A 24,356-nucleotide genomic window follows, 5' to 3' on the forward strand; every position below is an offset into this window, starting at 1 on the left:
CCGCTTTGGTATAGGTCTTCATCACCTCATGCCTGGACTTTTGCAATAGTCTGCTTATTTGTTTTTGTTATGACACAATTTTCTCTACACTCCAGTTCATCCTACACTCATTTTTTCAGAGTGACTTTTCTAAAGTGCACATCTAACCATGTCACTTTTCTATTTAATAAACTCTAATGACTCTTATCACCTCCAGGATCAAATAAAAATCTTTCTTGGCATTCAAAGCCTTTCATAATATGGCTCCCCTTTTCTAGTCTTCTAATATTTTACATGTGTTACCTTCACTTACTTTATTATCCAATGACACTGGTTGATCTACAAGAAGAAGCTCCATCTCATAGTGTTGGGCATTTTCACCGGCTGTCCTCCATCCTGAGATGTTCTCCCTCTGCATCTCTGCTTTCTAGCTTCTCATACTTCCTTTAAGTCCCAACAAAACATTCTACCTGCTACAGAAAGTTTTTCCTGATCTCCCATAATTCTAGTGTCTTTCTTCAATTGATCACCTCCAATTTATTTTGTGTATAGCTTGCTTGTACATAGTTGTCTGCATGTTGTTTTCCCCTTTAGACTGAAAGCTCTTGAGAACAAGGAGTGATTTTTACCTTTCTTTGCATCCCCATGCTTAACACAGTGCCTGACACATAATATATACCTAATAAATATTTATTACTGACTGACAATTATCACAATGGCTTTTTTGGTTATCCTGCATTAAGTTTCTCCCTTTTCTAATCTGTCATCTACCAGTGGCTGAAGTGTTTTTTCTAAAGCTCTGCTCTATTTCTAAAGCTCTGATCTAATCAAGTAACTCATTGACAAAAAATTCCAGTGACTTCCAGGATTAATAACTCTTTTGTTAGAAATGTTGTGTGGTTCAGTTAAATTAGCTTTGCCGTTTCTTACCTATAGTACTGTTTCCTAGCTCTCCATTTTTGTTTTTATTTTTTTAACTGGCTGTCTTCCATTTATGGAATATCCAACTTCCCCATCTCTACCTTAGGATCTCTAATTTCCTTTCAAATCACTTAAAGTGCCTCGTTTTCCATGAAGCTTTTTTGATACCTTAGCTGATTGTGACTCTCTGTCCCCCAATTACTTTGTATTTATTGGCATATATTTTGTGTGTCTTTGTATGTTGCTTCCCAGTACAGACTAAAATTTCCTTGAGCACAAATGTTGTTTTATTTTAGCCTTTATACCTGAATTGTCTAGTACAGTGCCTAAAATATATTTGGTGCTTAATAAGTCTTTGCTGTTCTTCAAACAAGACATTTTCTTTCACCCTTTCTCCTCATCTCTGCCTCTTGGCTTCCCTGGCTTCCTTCAAGTTGAAATTAAAATACTACCTTTTGCAAGATGCCTTTTCCAGTCCTCCCTAATTGTTTTCCCTCTCAGTTTGTATCCTAACTATAGTTTGTATGGTCATGTTGTTCAATCATTTGATTCTTCATGATCTCATTTGGGGTTTTCTGAACAGGTATACTGAAATAGTTTATCATTTCTTTCTCCAGCTCATTTTACAGATAAGGAAACTGAGGCAAATAGCATTAAGTGATTTGCCCAGGATCACCCAGTAGGTAAGTGTCTGAGGCCAGATTAAATTTACAAAGATAAATCAGCTATTTGCATATTGTCTTCTCCACTAGACTGTAAGCTCTTTGAAGCTCTTTGTCTTTTTTTTATATCTCCAGCACCTAGTAGAGTGCCTAGCACTGACTGATTTAAATAAATATTTTCCTTAAAGGAGAAGTTGAACTCTAACTAAACAAGAAATGGAAATTCCATGTTTTGAACTGTTAATGTTAGTATGAGAAGCCAAATTCATATCATGCAAATTCAGATTAGAAAAATTTATATTAGCATCCTCAAACATACAAAGAGTTTACTTCCAATTTCTAATTTTGACCAAGAAAGACCAAAAGAGGAAATATCTTTCTGGCTATCTAGCGATGTCACCTTGGTCTTTGCTGAAAATAGTAGAAATAATAACTCATATGAAATTCCTCTTATCTCTGTCTTCCATTTAGACACAGTGGTATTAGATACCCTTGCCACAGTGAGATCCACTGCTGCAATTTCAATAAAAAGAGCCTACTTTAACGAAGCTAGTATGGTGTGATAGCATGAAGTGAAATGGGAGTGGAAAATCTTTCATTCCTCTCTTATCCAGAGTATCCAATTAAAATATCACCATCTAATTTACAACTGGTAATTGCCAGATGGAATAAATAGAAATGAATGGTGAAGACTATATAACAAACACAGCATTAGCAACTGTTGACACCTGAAAATGCATTCTGGGAAAAACTCTTTTGTTGTGTGACAAGTTGATTGACATATCAGAACCACAGAAGGTGACTTCAGCATACATTAGTAGGCTAGGAGACATTTCAAGCCATTTACAAATACAGTTATCCCCTCCATATCTGACTTTCCTTATCACAGTTTCGATACTTTTCATGTTGTCATAAGAAATTAAATGGGAATTTGAGGGGAGTTTTGCAGAAGCCACAGACAAAATGCAAAGCCTAGCAGACAGCACAGAAAACGTTTAGAAATTCAAAAAATGCATAAAATACATGTATAGCATCATTTAATACCAATCTATTTTATGTTTTAATATCATAAATATATACATTTTTCTTCTCTGATATGAAGAGAGGGCCAAAATATTTATGTAGATTTTCCAGATCACAAGGCCTCTGTGCTCCTGAACCCCACCCACAATGTGGAAAGGATAGCTGTATTGATTAGATATAAGTGATGGGAAGGATTAATGACAGAATGAAAAGTTAAGTGATGATTCTATAGAAAAATTGAGATTGATGGAAAAATGGGAGTTCTTGGCCCGTAGAAGGGGAAACACAGTGGAGTTCAACTATTGGTGAGAGTGTACCAGCCTAGAGAACAGGGTCTAGCTTAACTCAAGAATCATATGTTCCCCTGGCTAGGGAAGTGGAGAAAGGCAGGAATGATGGATATTGTGGGAAAGGGATATTGAAGGGAGGGGAGAAGAACATAGCATTTGCCCATATAGGAAAATACAAAGAAATTTCTGGAGGGAATGACCACTAAATATCAATCAACAAGGGTTTATTGAGTACTTACTATGTGCTAGGATAAAAAGACACCAAAAAAGGTCCTACTTGTTTAGGAACTTCCCTTCCTTTAGGCAGATTGGAGGGATAATAAAACCTTCCTGGAAGAGTTAGCAGAAGATCTGAATTAGAAAACCTAAAGGATATATAACTGCCATGCACTTAATACTAAATTTATTTTTCATTTGAAATATTTTTAATAGACTGATCAAGTGGATGTTTTATTTTTGATAAAAATATGTATCACAGAATGTCAGAATTGAAACAGACTCCAGAAATATTTTAGTCTATGTTCACCAAGAATCTCATATATATTTTAACAGACAAATGGTCATCTAGTGTTCACTTAAAGACCTTCAATAAGAGTTGGGGGAGGACATTGATTTCTCCCTGAGCTGTGTCTTTTCACTTTAGGGGTGACTCTAATTATTCTTCAATTTCTCCTTACATTTAGCCTGAATCTGTTTGTTGCAACTTTCATCCATTTGTCTTTCTCCTTTTCCTTGGGACCAAGCAAACCAAGTCTGTCTTTCATATGGCAGCTTTTAAAACATTTTTATGCCTCATACTACTTTGTATTCCTGTTCTTTATTCAATTTTTACCATCCAGAATGTTATTTTCATTCATTCATTTATTTTGACATGGCTATTTAAAAAAAAAAAAGACATATTGTGAGATACTAATATATTAGAAATGCTTTTTCAATTCTTTAAAATGGGTGGGTTAAATCAAACACATCTTTAAAGTTTCCCAATCTATGTTTCTATATCTACCTACACAATATAGAAATACATAAGATAACACATTTTAAAAATTTACTCTTATACTCTGAAGAATTTCCATACTTGAGAGGCTTTCTAAACACTCCCTTCCCTTATATATAGGTCACTGCCCATCCACTGCTCTCATTCTATGTTGGTCTAGTCCACATCTTTCTATAAATCTTCCCTACATCTCCTCCAACCAATTGGGAGACTTTCTCTGGTTCTTTTAATATTTTATAAACTATTTCACTGAAGTTTAAAGATTAGTTTTGAATTCTTCACTAAAAGAATTAGAATTCTTCACTAGAAGAACTAGAAGTTGCTAGGCAACTATCTGTCTCTAATTTTGGAACAATCTATAAATCTAATAAATCTAATCAGGGTAACTGTCTCAACTCCACAAACAGAGGAAGAATATTTATCTTTTTTCAAAACATCTTTTCAACAGTCACAGCTCATTTAAGGGGCAGCACCTTTATACTACATTCCTGCCATTACTTGAATAATTATCTTTCCTGGGAAACAAATCTCTATTTTTGGTTCCTATAGATACCAAAATCCCCAACTAGAAGCATTTTTGTTCCTTGGGTATTCATGTGAGTATGTTCATACATGTTTTCAAATCCCAAACCAACTAAAGTAAGCCATATGTTACTAAAAACAATCATTAATACCAAGAAAAACTTTATGTGTTATAACATTCTTTGTTAACAGGTAACAGAGAAAGACAAGAATTCCAGATGAGGATTTCTATGGCCAATTTCACAGAACACAAGAAAACACAAAAAATACAAAGAATATTCCATACATTCTCTTTTGTATTTCACAACAATATTGAGAAGTAAATATTCCAAGTACTATCATTCCTCTTTTTGAAATAGGAAACTGAGGCTGAGAGATTAAGTGACTTGTATAGGGTAACATATTGATAAGAACAGAAGTTGGACCCCAGGTCTATCTGACACCAGACCCAGAACTCTCTCCATTATTCCACATTAACTTTCAAAGGTAGTACAACATTACTAGTAGAGTACATACACTTAAAAAATAAAGCCTGTTCTTAAAGTAACAGAGGCAGAATTTGAAACCAGATCTTGGTTCAAATTTTCTTGATATTACATTTGCAGATGAAAGAAAAACCTGATGCTTTCTTAACACTGAAACAGAAGTCTTTCTCTTCATTTTCTTATTAATAATTTAAAAAGACTAGTAATATAAGGAGGCAGCTGGATGGCTTAGTGAATAGAGTGCTGGGCTTTAAATCAGAAAAATCAGAGTTCAAATAAATCTGTCTTTAGATATTTATGAGCTGTGTAACCCTGGATAGGTCATTTAATCTGTTTATCATAATGCGCTGAAGATGGAAATAGCAAACCACTCTTTGGCAAGAAACATCATGGATAGTGTGGTCTATGGGGTCATAAAGGTAAGAAATTACTAATTGACACAACAACAATAACATTAAGTAAGTCTTTGGTTAGAATTCATGGTAATAGGAAAATATGACATGGGGAATTGTTTGATCATTTTCAACAAATAATAAAATGATTTAAATATTTTAAAACAAAGTTGTAGATATGTTACCAAGTTGCCATTAAAACTTTACATGGCTTAAAGGTACTATATAAGACCCTTATGACTTTAGATGAATATATTTATGTAAATACTAAGGCTTTAGTTTCATTAAGAGTTATTTTTGGAGTGAATTCGGTATCTATTTCCTGAACCTTTGTAGCACACACCAGACTTTGGTCTATGAGACAGTGGATACTTAATCAATGGTTATGGAACTAAATTGTTTTTGAAACCATGAAACTACTCATGCCTTTGGCCAGACAAATTTACAATATATCTTTTAGTACACTGTGACTTGGCAGCTGAACTGGTATGATTCTGGTTAATCTGTTAGTCTAGTGGCCCTCAGAACTTCCCTTCTCAATGAGTTCAGTTTCTGGCTCATGGTCTTGCCTCCCCAACTCTTGCTCTCATTGCAGTGTACTTCAACATACTACTTCCTCATATACCCTAACTTCCTATTCCTCAGTCTACTCATTTTCCATGGTTTCCTTCTCATCTCTCCCTCAGCTACACTCAGACCAAGTCGTATCATTCATCTTGCCATTTATCAACAAAACATATTCCACTTCCATGTTCATGAAGTGTGAAATTCTTTTATCTGAGGATTATCTTCTGTCATTTTTACCTTTTTTTTTTTTTAAACTATACAGTTCTTAATTTCCTTAATCCTCACAGTGACTTCTAATCCTCAAGAAATCATAACCCCTGTACTGGCTACACTCCCTTTAATTCAACTGTTTGGTGAATCGACTCTACCTTCTCATCTTCTCTCAGGATTTATCTCCTTCTATGCCAAGCTATGACTTCAGATTACTACTTCCATGTAGTGCCATCACTCCTATGCTAAATCAAACTGGAGAAAATCACAAAATCATGCTGATTGGGTCTACTATAAATGTATGTTACATAATCTCAACTGCATTGTGATTGTAGCAAGACAAATCATTTATACTTTCCTAACCAGTTTACAAATCCCATTACCACAATAGCTTTTCCAAACTTTTTACCCTTCCTCAAGCTTTGACATCTTTTCCCACTATCCTATCAGCTAAAGATTGATTGCCTCATACTTCCCTGGAAAAAATGGGTCATCCACACAAAGCTTCCAATACTCCCCTTTGCCTCATCTCATGTCACTCAGATGTCTCCCCCTACAATAATCACTCCTTTTTCCACACAAAGAAATAGCTTCTCCTTGGCAAGGGAATCACCTCTACATGTAACTTTGAATCCTTTCCATCTCCTCCAAGAGATTGTTTCCTCTCTCATTCCTACTCTTGATTTGACCATCTCCATTTAGTTACTGTACTAAATCTCTCTTCTTCATGGGAGAGTTTAAGAAGCTAAAAAAGGAAATGGAGGCACCAACTGTAGATGTCTTTGGCATGGGCTATTGTTTTTCTTCTTCTACATTTATCTTGCCTGGTGATCTCATCAGTTCTCATGAATGTGCTTATCATTTCAATACAGATGGTTTTTTGGTTTATTATCTGACCTTAAACTCTCTGCTGACCTCCAGTCTTGAGTAATCTACTCTCTTTTGAACATTTTGTACTAAATGGCCTATAGGCATCTAAAACTCAACCCGTCAAAAATTGAACTCATTAACTTTCCTCTTTAAGTCTTCCTTGCTTACCAATTTTCCTATTATCAAAGGTCCCATCATACTACAAACCATTAGTGTCATTCTTTTTTTTTTTTCCAGGTACAATTATTTCTTTTTATTTGGTTATATTTATTTATTGAAAGGGGACTCCTATTTGGCAAGGAAGTTAGTGAGTTGTAATAAAAGTAAAATCAAAAGAAAAGAGCATTAATAATTAAAAAAACAGAAGGAGGAAAACAAAGTCAAGGGGACATTAGTAGGATAATTTTGTTACTAGTGCTGATTTCCTTTAGAATCATCACTAAATATTAATGGTTCACATTTTGGTTCTTTGCTCAGTTAATGAAGAGAAATGACTAGGCCATTCATTCATTAGCCAGTCATCCTGTACAGAAGTTGGTAAACCAAGGGTCAAATCCCCTAAGAATGGTTTTTAAGAATTATTAGAATAATAAAAATTAACATTTTTATAGCATTTACTATGTGCCAGGCACTTCACTAGTTATTAGCTCATTTGGTCCTCATTACACAATAAAATTTTATATTAAAATGTAAAAAGTATTTTTAGATGATTTCTCAGGTTTGTTGAATCCTGATCAAGGTGTCATTCTTGACTCCTGGTGCTCTTTCTTAGCCCTTCTATTCACTCTATTGCCCAAACCTGTCAATTTTATCTTTCTAACACTTCTTGAATATGTTCCTTTCTTTCCTTTGACACCAGCATTACCCTAATGAAGGCCCTCATTAACTCAACCTGAACCTTGTCTATTGATGAGTCTGCTCGCCTCCAGTCTCCCCATTCTGGACTCCACTATTCCACTAAGCTTCAAAATGACCTTCCTAAAGTGGCTCCCTATTGTCTCAAGACTCATGCTTGGCTTTTAAGCTTTTACAATCTGGCCCCTTCCTACCTTCCCAGTCTTTTTACATTTTACTTCCTCCCACATATTCTTACTTCCCTTCATAGATTCCAAGATTTAACAACATTGGTCCTCTTCATCTTTCTGTCCTCTGCACTTTCACTCATTTTTTCATTCTTGGAATGATATCCCTCTTCACTTCAAATTTCTGACTTTCTTTGCCTTTCTCCAAGGCTAAAGTCCAATCACACCTCATGCAAAAGATTTTTCTTGGGTGTCTCTTTTCCCTGTTTTCCACTGCTGGTGTCTTCTTTTTGTGATTATTTACCATTTATACTGTATATATCTTGAATGTACATAATTATTTGCATACTGTCTCCTCTCCATTAGAATGTGAACTTCTTGAAGGAAGACTCTGTATTTACCTTCCTATTCCTAGTATTTAGTATAGTGTCTGGTATATAGTAAGGACTTAATAAAAGCTTATTGATTGACTAATTAAAATCACTCTCACCCAAACACCCTACTTCTCTGCATTTATTAATGTATCTTCCTGATATGAACTGTTAAATCCAGTTCATATTGAATAATGTGAAATTTAATCTATTGTTAATTCATCTATCCTCTCTCCAATATAATTAGCATCCTTAAAGATAGAGATAACAACCTTTGAGACAACTTAGCTTTCCCAGACTAATTTCTTATTACCATAAGTTAAGAAGTTAAGCTTTCCAGCAGTCATCAAAACCATTTGGTTTTGGCTAAGAAATAGGTCAATTGATTAATGGAATAGATTAGGTTCAGAGGACAAAAAGTTAACAACTATAGTAATCTATTGTTTGATAAACCCATAACCCTCCTCTGGGGGAAACAAATTCACTATTTGACAAAAACTGCTGGGAAATTGGAAACTAGTATGGCAGAAACTGGCATTTACCCATATCTACCACCATATATCAAGATCAAAATGGGTTTATGATCTAGACATAAAGAGTGATATTATAAGCAAATTAGAAGAACAAAGTATAGTTTATCTCTCAGATTTGTAGAGAAGGAACGAATTTGTGGCCAAAGAAGAATTGGAAATCTTTATTGAACGAAAAAATAAAATAGATAATTTTGATTATATTAAGTTAAAAAGTTTTTATGCAAACAAAACTAATGCAAACAAGATTAGAAGGGAAGCAATAAACTGGGAAAACATTTTTTACATCCAAAGGTTCTGATAAAGCCCTCATTTTTAAAATATATAGAGAATTGACTCAAATTTTCAGAATTTAAGCCATTTTCAAATTGATAAATGATCAAAGGATAAGAACAGACAATTTTCAGATGAAGAAATTAAACCGTTCCTAGTCATATGAAAAGATGCTTAAATCACTATTGATCAGAGAAATGCAAATTAAGGCAATTCTGAGGTACCATTACACACCTGTCAGATTGACTAAGATAATAGGAAAAGACAATGACAAATATTGGAGAGGATGTGAGAAAGTAATTGAGATATTAATACTTTATTAGTAGAGTTGTGAACTGATCCAACCATTCTGGAGAGCAATTTGGAACTATGCCCCAAAGGCTATCAAACTGTGCATACCCATATCCAGCAATGTTTCTACTTGGAAATGAATGGCTTGCCCATCAGTTAAAGAGTGGCTAAATAAATTATGAAATATGAATGTTATGGAATATTATTGTTCAATAAGAAAAGATCAGCAGGATGATTTCAGAGAGGCCTGGAGAGAGTTAGATGAACTGATGCTAAGTGAAATGAGCAGAACTAGGAGATCATTGTACACAGCAACAGCACTATTATATGATGATCAAATCTTATAAATGTGGCACTTCTCAACAATGAGACAATTCAGACAAGTTCCAATGATCTTGTGATGAAGAGAGCCATCAATACCCGAAGAGAGGACTGTGGGAACTGAGTGTGAATCACAAACATAGCAATCTCATTCTTTGTTGTTTGCTTGAATTTAATTATCTTTCTCATTTTTTCCCTTTTTGATTTGATTTTTCTTGTGCAGCATGATAATTATATAAATATGTTTACATATATTGGATTTAGTATATATTTTTACCATGTTTAACATAAATTGGATTACTTGCTATTTAGGGGAGAAATGAGGAGAAGAGGGGAATTGAAACACAAGATTTTGCAAGGGTTAATGTTGAAAAATTGTCCATATATATCTTTTGAATAATAAAAAGCTTTAATAAAAAAAATAAAGAAAAAAGAAGTTAAGCTTTCATAGACTATCTTGATTGGCATATCTTTAGGCAGGTCTGGGACCTGGCCTTCCACCTGGCTCCCAGACCTTCCCTCTTCAGTTTGTACCTTCGCAACCCCCAAAGCTACATTTTTTCTATAAAAAATTTTGCTTATAATGAAAATCTTTGCTAATACTCTTCAGGACTAAGCCTATTATGAGGCACTTTCTTTCTTTCCCTCATAGTACCTTCCTTCTAATGACACCAATTTCCTTACTCTAGCTAATTCTGGTCAATGTAACCTGCCAGACAATAGCTTTCTCCCACCTCATGGAGTATTTCTCCTGGTTAATTGTGATTTCCCTTGAGGTAACTTGTCTTTTCCCTTTTCTATCTATATGATCTCCCAACTCTATTTCAGAGTTACCATTCCTGCTCTCTATTGTATCCCTTCATTTTGTCTGAAACCCCTTCCCCTAAATAAATCTACCTTTTGTGAAGAAGAATGGCCATTGTTAATTTGTCACATGTTTATTTTGAACTAGATATTGCTATCTCACCACACAGTAAGCATTTATCTAAATGTTTATTTATTGATTAATGCATGTTTCCTTCCTTCTTTTTTCAATTTTTGACCTCTCACTCTCCTTCATCTCCACCACCTTTAATGTATATATGTCATCTTGATTTATTGTTTTTATCACTAGTTCAGCACATCATTGACTATTATAATATCTTCTTAATTTAGGTCTCTGCCCACTGCCCTGTCTTTACTTTCCAATGTAGCCTCCATATGGCTGCCAAAGATTTCCTGAATCATGTCACACTCCTGCTTAAAACTTCAATGTCTTCCTGTTAGCACTAAGATAAATGATTCCTTATCTTGGCATGAAAGGCTTGCCACAATTTGAGTCCAGTCTACCTTTGTAACCTTATTTTACATTAGTCCCAATATGCAGTTTGCATTCCAGTCATATTAAAGTTTTAGCTGTTTTTCAATCTCAACATGCTGCCTGGATATATCACAGAACATCATTCCCTATGCTTACGCTGTAATCCTCTTGCATTTCTTTCTTTCACAATCTTCCTCACTCCAGGGCTCCTTCCTACATAAAGCCTTACCAGATGCCCCTTGGAAAAAGCATATATTCTCTCATCTTCTCCCCCCTACCCCTCTCCCTCTCTCTCTCTCTCTCTCTCTCTCTCTCTCTCTCTCTCTCTCTCTCTCTCTCTCTCTCTCTCTCCCCCCTAAATAAGGAAATAGAAAAAGGGAAAAACCTTAGTCTTAATTCAATAATTGATTATTAATAAAGGAGAAATGATCATCTCTCATTAAAAAATGAGAGAATGTACAAGGTCCATTTCAGTTCCAATGACTATACATTGACATTCAACAAACAAGATTTGATCAGTGTAAATTGTAAAGAATTTTACTTTTACTTATTACATTTTTGTGTACTTAGCTAACTGTAGGCTATTCCCCATGCTTAAAATATTGGGTCATTTCTGATCAAATTATCTGTTTAGAAATAAATTTTTACTTAGCAAAAATATATATATATTTTTTGCCAGGTGCAATTCCTTATATTTGTATAGAGAATCAGATTTTTTTCCTGGGATTATGCTGCTAGCAAAAATATATTTAAAAAGGCAGTGAAGCTGGCTTGAGGGAAGAAGTAGGGAAGGGAGACCAATATTTATCTCCACAGCTTAGATTTTGTCCTGGCTCAAATTCATTTACATACTAAGTCAGGAAGCATTCAAGATAGTTTGCAAGACAGGACTGTGTCTGCCAGACATTGGGGTCTGAAAATAAATGACTCAGTATTAACTTAGAAACATTCTACTTTGTATGTTGGCTGTGTGTAGTAGCTATGACTAAGCCTTTATTAGGAAGATATTCTAACCACCATACTTTAGCAGACTGGTGAGACAGTAGACAGAGATGAAACCCAGAGAAATTGGTGGTAGAGACCAGAGTCCAGAAGGCTATGTACCTAGTGGCCATTGCAAACCCACTGGAGATTAATAGAACAACATCCAGGTAAGGTTAGGTGCTCACCACACATAAGAAACTATCATGGGACCAATAGAGTGTCACATGCAGTAGAGATGTCACACACAGGGGGACACAATCTCAATTAGAATAGCATGATGAAATCAGAAGACATTTGTGATTGGATAACTGTGTTAGCCTTCCATGAAGGTATCTTGGCCATATTTTTCTCTAAATAAATATGCATGTTACTACTCATGCACTGATAGTGTGCTTATTTATATCTCAGATTTATGGGTGAAAGGTGATGTTCTCTTGTGACCTTATGTCTATTTTTACTATTTGTTAAATATCTATGCTTTGATTATTTATGATCTCCAGATGACTAGAAAAACCCACCCATCATGAACCACTGATTTGAGTTGTGTACTCAGAGAGTACATCGGGCCCAAAAGAGCAATTTTAGGGAGAGTTGGGAGGTGAGGATGTGCTATATTTGCAACTTCTATGTTTTCATTAGCTATTGATTTCAAAATCATTAAAACGTTTGAATAATATTAAAAGCACTGAAATGAAAGTGCTATCATTCAAATAGAAATTCATCACCTGGAAGCTGTGAATTTGAATTCCTTTTCAAAATTCCAATAGAATTTCATTCCATTTAGGGGCTTCTGGATGGTTCAGTGATTAAAGGGCTGTGCCTGGAATCAGGAAGTCTTGAGTTTAAATCTGACCTCAGATACTTACTAGCTGTGTGACCCTAGGCAAGTTACTTAAATTCTATTTGCTTCTGTTTTCTCAACTGTAAAATGGGGATAATAATAGCGTCTACTTCCCAGGGTTGTTGGAAGGATTAAATGAGATAAAAATTGTAAAGGTCTTCACATGATGCATAGCATGTAGTAAGCATATGTAAATGTTAGCTATTATTACCATTATTATTAAATTGTGTCTGACACTAAATTGTGACCAGGAAGCAAATCTGGTTGCACTTACAGTAGTTTTCTTCAAAATCTGAGAATAGTAAAATAGCAAATTTTTAGCAAAATGCTTAAGCATGTTCTTAAAATATACTTCATAAATATACAAATTGTTACAAATTGAATGTTTAAAAGAAAAATAGAAATCAATGGGTTGTACTAGTTTTCAGTTATGCATTTCAAATTAAAGAAAGGAAAATATCAGATAAATTTCTATCAGTTGTTCCAAATGATGAAAGTAGGATTTCTTCTTTACGTCTAAATTTCTTAAAAAAAAAACAAAAAACAAAAAACAAACTACTTCTGTCAATTTTTAAAAATTTAATAGTATTTTATTTTTCCAATTACAAGACAATTTTCATCATTCATTTTTTGAAAGATTTTGAGTTTCAAATTTTTTCCCTCCTTTTCTCTGCTCCTCACTCTACCTGATGGCAAGTGATCTGATATAGGTATTTTATATATATATAAAATCATGTTGTATATATATAATCATGTTGTAAAAGAAGAAGAAAGGAAGAAAGATCAAAAGGAAACATACACATGACACACACAAACACCAAAACAAAGTAAAAATAATAATGTTTCAATATGTATTCAGATACCAGTTCTTTCCCTGGATTACTGTCATTTTAAACATTTGATAGAACAACAGTCCTAGTTAGAATCACAGAAGACTTGGGTTCAGATTCAGCTTTAGACATTGGTTATAGGTTCCTGGGCAAGTCACTTACTCCTGTTTGCCTCAGTTTCCTCCTCTGTAAATTGAGCTGAAGAAGGAAATGGCAAACTACTCCAGGATCTTTGCCAAGAAAACCACAAAAAAATCAGACAAGACCAGAATGATTAAACACAATTTTTAAAATAAAAATCCACTTGGGGGAAATGCATTAAAATTTAGTTTTAATGAATACCTTTTTTTCCTGAAATGAGCTAGGAATTCTGTTCATGAAACAGTAAAAGAAGCGCAGGGCAAAACTAGGTATAGTAAAAATCATGACATATAGAGAGAATAGTTCAACAAGATATTTCAAGAATGTTACAAAATGAGCAATCACAGAATAAAATGTGAATAAAAAAGAGAGAATATGCAAAATGATGATCAAGAAATATATTTCATTCCCTTTTTATCTGTAGCCTAGAAATATCACTTACTTTTGGAGTGTCTTTCTTTCTTCTAGACAACCTGCACTTCAGGCCAAGTGGTGGTCAAATCCACTAACACAGCAGACTGACTATTCCACTTATGTCTTTTTCATTTCCTTAAAAATAAATAGTGCAGTCTGACAGTCACAACTATGCAGAGACTTCCTGTTACACAGGGTATTTTCTAGGACCTTTACATAGATATCAGTGAAACTATTGATGTTAATTTGATATTCAAAGTTCATGGGAGCTTTTTAGTATGTATTACTATGTCATTCCTATTTTAATTCTTAAGCTACCAAGTTCCATTAGAAGAGATCTGTACAATAATTTTTCATTTCCACTATTGATACATATATTTTGATGCTATACATGCTACTACATATAATGTAACATAAATATATTAGCATTTTGGATAGTTATAACGGCAGTTTAGTTATAAGGATCTTGAACTGGACTTGGGGCGACAGTGTCAGAAAACCTCTATTCAAATCGTACCTTAGACCCTTACTCTCTATGTGATCAACTTCTTAAACTTTTTTTTATTGTTTTTTGTGGAAAAGTATAAATATAAAGTTATTTTCAACTTCAAAGAAAAATACATTTGCTTCCAGTAAATAATAATAAAAACAATACTACCAATTGTAAACTATAAAACACATTTCTACAATGCCTTAATTTTTCTTTTTGTAATAATAGATTTTTATTTTCAAAATACATGCAAATATAGTTTTCAACATTCACTCTGGCAAAACCTTGTGTTCCAAATTTTTATCCCTCTCATCCCTTCCCCAACCTAGACATCCATAGTAATTCAATATAGGTTAAATTGCATATGTTATGTACATATTTCCACATTTATCATGCTGCACAAAAAAATCAGATCAAAAAAGAAAAAAAATGAGAAAGAAAAAAGCAAGCAAGAGAACAATAACTAAAAAGGTGAAAAAACCATATTGTATCCACATTAAATTTCCAAAATCCTCTTTCTGGATGCAGATGGCTCTCTCTAAAACAAGTCTATTAGAATTGAGTATCTTAATTTTTCAAAGTGATTTTGGATATAATTATTGCATATATAAGGAATTAATGTTACTTTTACCATAGTAGTTTTCATCTTTGGGAAAATTTAATGTGGAAAGTAAATATTCTTTGAGCTATAAAGGTATGTAACAATATTAAAGACAAATGATTTAAATGATATACTATTACACTTTAAATTTCATAGAATCATCGAATTTCAGAATTGGAAGGGATCTGACCTCTAATCTGGCATCTCCAAATGTCTGTTGGTCATTTAAACTAGATGTGTCATAGTCATCTTAAATCAACTTTTCTAAAAGTGAACTTATTATCTTCCTGCTCCTGCAACTCTCTTCCCTATCCTGCCTTCTAAATTTCCTGTTCCTTACTTATGAGGGTCTTCCCAGTCATCAGGTTTGTAACCTATATGTGATCTTTGACTCCCTGCTCTTTCACTCTCACTTCAACCCCTAATCTATCAGTTGCAAGTCTTGTAATTACTACTTTCAAAACATTTTTTAAATAGTCCTCTTTCTCCCTCTCTTGCTGCTACCACTTCAGTACAGATCCTCATGACCTTATTCCTAGATTATTGTAATAGTCTATTATAATAGGTTGTTCTCTCTTACTCAAGTCTCTCTCCATTCTAGTCCCTTGTCCATTTAATTCTAAAAATTGATCTTCCTAAAGATCAACTCAGAATGTCACTTCCCATTCAATCAATGCCAATGGCTCTCTATTTCTTCCAGGATCAAAAGAGGAATTTTGTTTAACTTTCAAAGCTTTCAGTAACTTAGGCACTTAGTTTTGCAAGGGTCAATACTGGAAAAATTACCCATGCATATGCTTTGTAAATAAAAAGCTTTAATAAAAATAAAAAGAAAAAACTTAGGCACTTTCTATCTTTCTATTCTTATATTTTACACCTTCCTTCCCTTATCTGCATTCCACATACTCTATGATTCAGTGCCACTGGTCTTCTTACTAAACATTCCATCTCTCGACTAAATATTTTCATGTGTCAACCATACTTGAAATGAGGTCTCTCTCTCTCCTCACCCCTGCTGCCTTGGTTCCTTGACTTCAAGTCTCAATTGAAGTCCTACCTTCTACCTAAGAACTTCTACCTAAGAAGCCTTCCCTATCCCCTTGATTCTACTCCTCCTCTCTGTTGATTATCTCTAATTATCCTGTCCTCATTGGACCCCATTGAGCTATGATCCCCTTCAGAGCAGAGGCTCTTTTGTGCTTTTCTTTGTATGCCCAGAATTTAGCACAGAGCTTGTGGACTGATTGATCCTGGAGGGCATCTGGTGTAACTCATCCTGTACAAGAATTCCGGTGGGATCCAACAATTTTCTTTAAGACTTCAATTAGAAGGAATCTACTATCTCCTGATTCAGTTCATTTGACTCTTTTATACTTTAAATTGTTAGAAAGCTTTCCCTTATGCTTTGGTTGAAATCTGCCTGTGAAACCTTGTTCTTTGTTCTAGCCTCTGGAAACAAGCAAAATAAGTCTTCAACCTTCATGTTACTGTTCTTAAAATATGCAAAAATTTGTCATACTTTCAAATTCGTTTCCTCTTACAAAATTGGGTATATCTAAGATTCTGTCTTTTTTTTTCTCTCCATTTATCATGGTTTTCAATCTGACCAGTTTAGCCCTAAATTTTTCTTTATTCTTACAATTTTTTTTTCTATTTCCTTAGTTCCCTTTCCTTTCCATTTCCTTCCCTTCTTCTCCCTTCCCATCCTTCTTGATAAAAATCCATTATCTTCAACTTCCACTTCTATATATATGACTTTTAAATATACAGCTCCAGATTGGACAACCTGAGATCCAGATATGTATTTTTTTCTTGCTCATTACGCTTTTACTAGAGGAGTGAATAGAGAGCTGGACCTGAAGTTAGGAGGAACTGAGTTCAAATCCAGCCTCAGATACTTATTAGCTTTGTGATCCTAGACTCAGTTCCTCATCTGTAAAATGAACTGAAGAAGGAAATTGCAAACTGCTTCAATATCTTTGCCAAGAAAATCCTCAAAGGGGTCACAGAGTCAAACATGATTGTAACAACTAGACAACATTTAGATGTTCTAGCAGCACTTCAAATTCAATATATACAAAATATCACTTAACATCTTCCCCTTCTCATTTCTGTCAGTAATTAGTATCATCCAGTCACCCAAGGCTTGAAATCTCCATATTGTTCTCGTCATTCTCTTTCTCTTTCTTCCACCTCTTTCTGCTCCTCTCCCTCCTTTTTCCCCTTTCTCCTCCTCCAATCAATTACCAGTTCCTATCGACTCTCCCCAATATATAGTCCTTGGACATAGCAGCAGCTAAATAAATGAACCAAATCAATGAATTAATCTTTTAGTAATATTTAACATTCATTAATCCATTTGACCTTTGTAACACTAAAAATATTTCTATTTTACAGACCAAAGACTGAGATATTGAAATTATAAGTAAATTCCCCTAAGTCTTTGGGAAGAAAGACCTGAGATGAAAGCCTAAATCTTTGGATATTCAATTCAATGCTGCCATCCACCATTCTGTGCCCTCCAGCAATACAGTTTTGATCTTATATCACACTATTTCTCTTCTCTGTCATTGTCAGGGGTGTATGTATGTGTGTATATAAATATATACAAACACACATACATACACACACACATATATATATATATGTATAAATATATATTAAATTTAAAAACATCATTATCTGATTAAGTGTAATTTTTTTCTCTAACTGACCAAGCAATTTATATATCAAGACCAACATTTTTTTAAATCTTAGTGATCATCTTGAGAGACTCTGTTTATTTATTTCTTAGATTAAGGAAGCATAATATAGATCAAGGGATACTACATTTAGAATGAGAACACCTGAGCTTGAAAAGCCAGTTTTAGCCATATGACAATGAAAAAAATCATTGTTCCATGTCTAAGTTTTCTTATCAACATAAATAGAATAATAGTAAGTGGAACTTGGACAATAATTATTATTACACTTACCTTTTAAAGTTATTACCAGGGTCAAATATATGCCTATATGTATTACTTTATAGAAATTGTAAGGTATCATAGAAATGTTATATACAATGTTATGTAATTGTTCTCTTAAATCTTGCTGTTCAAGTTCCACTTCTATTAATTGTTTAAAAGGGAAGTTGAATTTGTATTGTTTTGTTTTTTAAGAAACCAACTTCTACTTTTTCTTAGCTATTCTTCTAATTTAGAAGTCTTCAATAAATACATAGAGAAATTTCCTTTGCTCAGATTCTCATTTTCATTTTATTTCCCAAATTTAATTGTCTGAGAATTTAATAACTCTTTTTTGGGTTTGTTTTTATATAACAGCATACCAAACTACTACCTCAGAAATAGCCCCAATTTGGAATATAAAACTGCTCATAATAATGTTCATTAACTCCCTCACACTGCATTTTTCTTTTAGATTACATAGTGTTTGTCCTATGATCTCATAAAATTATGATAACATCAACTTTACAGTAGAAAGTTAGTGTCTATAAACCATGGTAAACAAAAAGCAGGCATAGCAATCATGATTTTAGTCAAAGTTGGTCCCAATTCCTGTGGCCATTTCCTTTTCCTTGCTTCTTCTTTTGTCCTTTCTCTCTTAAATTTTGTGCTTCTCAATCCTGTTTCCTCACGAATTTGCACGAACTTTTCTGGGTAATGCCATGGCATACAAACATGAAGCAACTACTAAATGTGGCTGATGGAAAATATAGCTAGGCTGAGTACATGTCTTCCTTCATTCTAGGGGATACAGCTGAGGGTTCAAGGTTGACTTTCTCTAATATCATTGGTTCAAATCATTAGAAGTGTGATATATTCCCAAGATTACCAGTTGAATATCATTTTAGTTAGACTCAAGTAGCTTTTAGAAATGGGGCATTTACTAAGGTATCATAATAAGAGCAATTATAAAGCCTTTCCCAAAAGTCTGTGATTCACTCTCCCCCAAATACAGAATTCAAGGGAAAAGCGAGTTTAAGGTTAGAGTACATAGGTCCTAATTTCTGAAGTCATTTTCTTTCTATTTTGGAGTAAAAATTCCTTATAAGAAATGTCCTATAGGCATGGTATGGCTTTTTACACATGTACATTCTTGAGTCCAGTCTGAACTTTGTTCCTTAAGATGAAGGCCCTACTTAATCTAATAATGCTATTTAGAACACTGATGGGAGGATGAGAGCCATTGTTTTCCTGGAATTACTATTAGTCCACTGCAGGGAAGATTAGAGTTCCAACACAATTCTCCTGCCAAGAGAACCAGCCAAACCTAAAGATAAAATCTTTACTTCATCCCTCAGGCAGTTTTTTTTTCTCAAGGGTTTCGGAAAGATTTCCATGTTCACTCTAATTTCTGAAATCTCCTTTCTTAACTCTTTTAATAATTTATAGACACTCAGGAATAACCAAGGTTTTTGTTTTGTTTTTTTTTCCCCAGCCCATTTGAATGCTTGTTTATTGTTAAAAGTCAATTAAAGCTTATTCCAAGGACCAATTATGATTGCTGGAGAAATAGTTGGTTAAGTTATTAATGCTAAAATGAGGTGGGATGGTTTCTCTTTTTTTTCAGTTTAAAACCATATTAGTATGCAAAAATTTTACTTACTTGTAAGCAAAGTGATATGGCAGCCAAGAACAAAAGAGGTTTAGAAAATAAATTCATTTGTAATGTCTATCAGAGAAGAATAGTAGAAGATTACGAATAGTATCACATCACAAAATAGAGAGAAGCTTTGGATGATAATGCTATTTTAAAGTTTCTTGGCAAAGGCTGCAACTAAGCAAAATCAAGTATGGAATTGGGACAACAATTAGAATAAAGATGAGCAAGATCTACACAGGTTTTTATGACAAATGTTTCTCATTATCAAGGACAGTGACCTGTCACATATGGAATGCAATTTCACAGTTCCAAACATGCTTACAGAGGAAGTGAAAAGGCTCAAAGAAGAAAGATGGAAAAATTAACCTGAGTTAGATTAATTATACATAGAAAACTTTTCTAGAAGCCACATAATGGCAGTGATACTAAAGGATCAGTTAGTTCACAAGGTGTCTGACAAAGGAGAGGATACCAGAAGTATAGAAATTTTCAAACTTGGTTAAGAGCATTTAAAGTTGACAGAAATAAAAAATTATCAACTTAGATGTCTATTTCTCTTTGAATGTGAATGGGATAAGCTCACCCATAAAATAGAAACAGAGAGCAGAATGGATTAAAATTCAGGATCCAACAATATGTTGCTTATGAGATACATTTAAAGACGAGAAATATGCAATTAAAATTAAGGGTTTGAGTAGAAGTTATTCTGCTTCAGCCAATACAAAAACAAAAAGCAGGCATAGCAATCATGATTTTAGTCAGTTATAATTAAAAATAAATTTAATTAAAAGAAATAAACAGGGAAACTACATTATGATAAAAGGTACTCGATAGTGAAGTAATGTTAATATCAAACCAAAATTCATCAAATATTGTAGCATATAAATTTTTTAAAAGTTAAATTAATTAGAGGGGGAAATAAATAGTATATATAATATTATTATATTAATAATCTTCCTCTCTCAGTATTAGATAAGTTTAATCAAAAAATAAAAAAGAAGTCAAGAAAGTGAATAGAGTTTTGCATAAACTAGATATGATAGTTATCTGGAGAGGATTGAATGGGAATAGATAAAAATACATCTTTTCTCAGCTGTATATAGTATCTTTACAAAGATTGACTAAATATTATAGCATAAAAATTCTACTAACAAACTGCAGAAATATTGTATCCTTTCCCAACCATATGTAATTTTAAAAATTTATTTAATAAGGGACCATGAAAACATAAGAAAAAGCTGATTGGAGACTAAACAACCTAATCTTAAGAATGAGTGGGTTAAAGAACAAATCATAGAAACAACCAATAATTTCATTAAAGAGAATGACAATAATGAGATGACATATCAACATCTATGGGATATAGCAAAAGCAGTAATCAGAGGAGAATGTATGTTTCTAAGTGCTTACAGCAATGAAATAGAGAAAAAGCAGACCAGTGAACTGGATATAAATTTTTTTTAAATCTAGAAAAAGAACACAATCTTTAATTAAACACTAAATTGGAAATCCTAAAAATTAAAGTTGATATTAATAAAACTGATTGTAAGAATAATACATAAATAAAGCTAGAAGTTAGTATTATTGAAGAATCTATGAAATAGATAAACCACTGATTAATATGATTATAAAAGAGAAAAAAACAAATCATTACTATTAAAAATGGAGAAATCAAAGCTTTCAATGGACATATCCCCAAAAGTGTTCAAAATCCAGATTATAGAAATACAAATTAAAACAACTCTGAGATATGACCTTACACCTATGAAATTGTCTAATGTGACAGAAAGGATAAATGAACATTGTAATGTTTGGGCTAGCTTTCTTGAGGGCCTTCTGATGGGCTTTGGTCTTTAGGTAGAGAATTGATGAAGTCAAGACAGCCACCACAAGGCTAGTCAAAGATAGAATGTCTGTCTACCAGTCCTTTGTAGCCCTTACATATCTTATTGCAATTACATCATTATAGTACACTGATTATGTGGGAACTTAGAGAACATCACCACATAAGTACTAAGTATATATGTGAACTAGAGAAACATTATCTCATCAGTTCCACTGAGTTAACACTTTGTTTCAAGTATACTTCTCCAGAGTTCCAGCCCTCTACATCTCCCACTTTCTTTTGTTTTAGAACACAGGTAGTCACGTCCTCCCTGACTTCTCAGAAAGAGAGGTAAAACAAACAAAAAAGGAGACGATCACACCCTCCCTGACACCTCAGGAAAGTGAGAACACCAAACCAGATATTGTTAGCAGGTTTCCTCTGAATTGAAGGGTCTCACTTGAAACAGGTAAACATAAATCCATCAACATGGGAGGTATTACACAAGCACATAGTAATATAACACAGGTTAATAGTGATGTAACAAACAACATGAATCAACAAGAGGAATTATACATGTCCATAAGTCCTAGAGATAGTTCAGAATCAATCTATTGTCCATTACTTCATGTGTCAGAGAATCCAATGATTCCTGCAGATTTTGAAGTCCTGTAACAGTCTCATTAACAATTTTTGATGGTCACTGTCATGCATTTTTAGTGGTGGGCACAGTCAGCAATGGAACCACCCACTGTTTCTTGGGTCTTCTCCTTTGTTTCAAGGGTTTTCTCTGTCTTTCTCTGATGGGCAAGGCAAATACAGCTCATTGGCACCCATCTGATTCCTTCTCCATCTGTAGAGATACAAGCAAACCCTCTCCCCCAAGCAGTTAACCTATCTTGTCCCCTCCATTCACTACTTTCTGGATCTCTCCACATCATCTGGTGATTATCTAAAGATAGTGGAACTGCTACTACTGGACACTGCCCTTCTGGTGGGTTATAAAACTTGTCTGCCAGAGCCAATACATTTCTATCAAAAATCAAAAAATTCATAATGTAAAGAACTAAATTTAAAACTTCTCTGTGACTCTTTCTTTTGTTTTTGGAGGAGTGTCTTGATGTCTCTGTTTCTCCTCTCTACAATTGCCTGCTCTTGGAGGATTAAAAGGTATGCCAGTGGTGTGCAAAATCTGATACTGTACACAAATATGTGCAAAATGTTTAAAAGTATATGCAGGTCCATTATCTGTTTTTATTGCTTGTGGCACACCCATAATTGCAAATGCTTGTATAAGGAATTCAGTGACCACTCAGGCTTTTGCCGCTGGTATTGCAAAAGTAAATCTGAAAAGGTGTCTATTACAACATGGATAAAAGACAGATGATCAAAAGATTTATAAGATGTCACATCCATTTGCCAGATTTCATTGGGCCTCAAAAAACGAGTGTTCTTCCCTGGAGGGAGTGTAGAACCATGGAAAGGAAGGCAAGCTGTAGAGGCTTTTACTATGCTCCTAGCTTCTTCTTTTGTTATCCCAAATTGCAAATGTAAAGCTCGAGCAGCCTGATGATATTTAGAATGAGATTCTTTGGCTGCCTGAAATAAAGGAGTATAGGTTAACATAATTAGAAGGCTGTCTGCCTTTAAATTTCCATCAAAAATAGGACCTGGTAGTCTACTATGAGAGTAGACATGCAAGATATAAATCTTACCTGGATGCTTTCTCACTTGCTCTTGAAGCTTGTTAAAGAGCTGATATATATTAGAAGCTATAAATTTTATTTGGGCGCAATTCTTCATACCATATCTAGTGAATAGGCCAAATCAGATGTTATATTTATATCTCCTAGATAATAAGTAAGGGCTAGCATGATTGTATACAATTCATATTCATTCTGTTGAGTGGACTGAAAAGGAATTCTGACTACTATCTTTATAGTTAAGGCATGAGACTATACAGCACAAATATTATCTTTGGATGTATCTGTAAAAATAGTCGGTCCTTTAAGAGGAACCTTAGAAACCTTTTCTTCAAAAATCCATTGCCAATTATGTAATAGCCGGGTTATCTTTAATGGAGACCTGTGTGTAAAATTTGGAGCTGTGGCCAATAAAATTTGCCACTCTGGGATGGTTTCACAGCATATATTAATTTGTGCATTAGTATAAAAGGTATATATCTTATCAGGTCTTATCCCAGATAATTGTACTGCTCTCTTAATGGCCTTTAATAAAATTCTAGCCACAAGCACTGAGTAAGAAGTAAGGCTTTGTTCTGGTTGTGCTGGGAGGTTTACCCACTCTATCACACTGTCTGCTTGATGAAGGACTGCTGTGGGTGCCTCTTGTATAGCAAAAACTGATATTTCTAAGAGTTTTTGAGTAACTCTTTCAACCACATTGAACAAAGCCAGTTCAACTTCTCTCAAAGCCTCTTGAGCTTCTTTTGTAAGCTGGCATGGTGAGTTTAAAACATTGTCTCCCCTTAAAATGTCATATAAAGGTTGTAATTGATAAGTAGTCAAGCCTAACACTAGATGCATCCGTTGGATATCTCCTATCAATTTCTGAAAGTCATTTATGGTGTTCAACTTCTCTGTTC

The 24,356-nt window shown here is 34.0% G+C and overlaps 1 protein-coding gene across 2 annotated transcripts in view; it reads right to left on the bottom strand.

The window, feature by feature from the left end:
* Positions 1 to 14,342, bottom strand: part of HPGDS (hematopoietic prostaglandin D synthase) — a 37,127-nt gene extending 22,785 nt beyond the window's left edge. For both annotated transcript variants that reach the window (XM_074274546.1, XM_074274545.1), the window contains exon 1: positions 14,262 to 14,342. The gene's annotated coding sequence lies outside the window, so the exon portion shown is untranslated. The remainder of the gene's footprint in view (positions 1 to 14,261) is intronic.
* Positions 14,343 to 24,356: the final 10,014 nt, after the last annotated feature.

The sequence above is a fragment of the Sminthopsis crassicaudata genome, chromosome 6 (assembly GCF_048593235.1).
Source record: "Sminthopsis crassicaudata isolate SCR6 chromosome 6, ASM4859323v1, whole genome shotgun sequence".
Classification (NCBI taxonomy): domain Eukaryota; kingdom Metazoa; phylum Chordata; class Mammalia; order Dasyuromorphia; family Dasyuridae; genus Sminthopsis; species Sminthopsis crassicaudata.